Raw genomic sequence first — 1,912 nt, 5'->3', positions numbered from 1 at the left:
ACTTACTTGAATTTTTACCAAAAAAAATCTTTTATTAGAAATATAAATCTTAGGTCCTTCCTTCTCTGTTCTCACAGTGGCAAAGCCTGTAGACTTGGGGTGGCATTCAGTTCCCCCACCCTGCTTTCCCCTTACCTCCCCCACCTTCCACTGCAGGATGTGCGTGCGCACGTGAGGTTGGGGGGCTGGTTGCTCATGCAGGTAACGTTTGGGTACTCATGTGCACGTGTGCAAGCAAAATATCTAAAGCCACAGGGAAAATGGTGGAAAATGCACCACCGCCATTGCCAGAAAAAGCGATCTATGGCTTTGTTCTTTTCTTAAGCTCCCAATTTGGCTTTATACTGTTGTGTGGGCTTTTATTCCTGAATCTTGGCTAAACTCCTTAGGCTTGACTTATTGGCCTCAAAAGTATTGGGCCGTTGCTCTGCCTGTGTACCTCCTCATTATGGTAGTCATCAGGTACATCCTCTTATTTGGAATAAACATGATGAGTACCTCTCCACTCGACTCCATTCATACTGTCACAGATAACGATGCCAAAAATCAACAGCAGAAGAAAGACCAAGTAGAGGAAATCCCAGCACTAAGAGATATTCCTGTTAGTGAAGTAAACCAAATGTTCTTTCTTGCAGCCAAATAACTTTCCACCAAAAACTTAATTGTATGTGGACCAATACCAAATATTTATTATAAATTTTGACATAAAGATTTTGACTATACTAATTTTAACTATCTTTCTGATTAATATCCAGTATTGAAATGTAAAAAAAAAAAAAGTAGGTTCAACTCCTTTTATATTAAGTTCTAGTAATATTATAAATGTTATCAAATAGTAGTTACTAATGGACAGAATAAATAAAATTACTGCATTACCATATGGCAAAAAAAAAGAAATATCAATCTTAAAAGTATTTATTGAAGACAGCACTAATTACAAGATAACCAAAATAACTGACAGTGATTTGTTTGGAAATACATTTGGAAGCTGCACATTCTTTTCCGACAATGGGAAACGCTCATGCAACTTGATTTTTAGCTATATGAAAGTCTTATCACAGTCTCTCCTATCCAGAGAGGACCTCTGCTGCTCTGATAAAATTATTCCTCAGATATCTTCTATAACAGTGCTCTTTATGCAAGAAAACAGTATTACAGCTAGTTTTGTGATGGTCTTCCTGGGCAGGCATCATACCAGAGTGGATCCTGATGAGTGGATGTTTTCAGCAAAATATAACCATTCTTTATTCTCTAATGATTGGGAAAACACTAGTTTCCACTCTGGTGATCAGAGAGAGAATGACTTCAAGTCTTTTTAAATGTGTTGAAGTATTGGATCTGCAAGCTGAGTCAATACAAAACCACTTCAGCATGGTGGTATAGTCATCAACACATTAAGTAATGATTACTTCTCATACTTTCTATCTGTGAATTGTTATTTGCTTCTTCAGAAACTACTTTTGAACACTTAATACAGAGCAGTGAATATTATCACCAACGATGCACAAAAGTTCTTTTTCTTCTACAAGAAAGACTTGAGGTGAGAATTATGATTGAACAGCATGTCTACAATTTTGTGAGAACCAGAATAAATTCATGGTAACAGTTTTCAATATTACAGCTCTTCTTTCCTGTTATTCCTCTGTAATCACAATAGATTTCTAGTTCAACCATAATGTTTAGAAGAAAAACAATTCTTTAGATACCATGCAACATAATGTAGACACAGGTTCAACAAATACATGTTGGATTAAAAACTTATAAATGTTAGTGCCTGTAGGTGTAATAAAATGAAATAATGCTTTTCTTAGTAGTCTCAAAGGTAGCTCAGATGACTCAAACTGATACAACTTCACTGATTTGTTAAACTCCATATAAAATTATCCTAACTATACTAGCATGCCAATGTTAA

At 35.6% G+C, this 1,912-nt stretch overlaps 1 pseudogene; it reads left to right on the top strand.

Annotated features, from left to right (window-relative positions):
- Positions 1-260: 260 nt before the first annotated feature.
- LOC120854003 lies at positions 261-643 on the top strand (annotated as a pseudogene).
- The last annotated feature ends 1,269 nt before the right edge of the window (positions 644-1,912 follow it).

The sequence above is a fragment of the Oryx dammah genome, unplaced genomic scaffold (assembly GCF_014754425.2).
Source record: "Oryx dammah isolate SB20612 unplaced genomic scaffold, SCBI_Odam_1.1 HiC_scaffold_27, whole genome shotgun sequence".
NCBI lineage: Eukaryota > Metazoa > Chordata > Mammalia > Artiodactyla > Bovidae > Oryx > Oryx dammah.
This window is presented reverse-complemented; position numbering and strand designations above follow the sequence as displayed.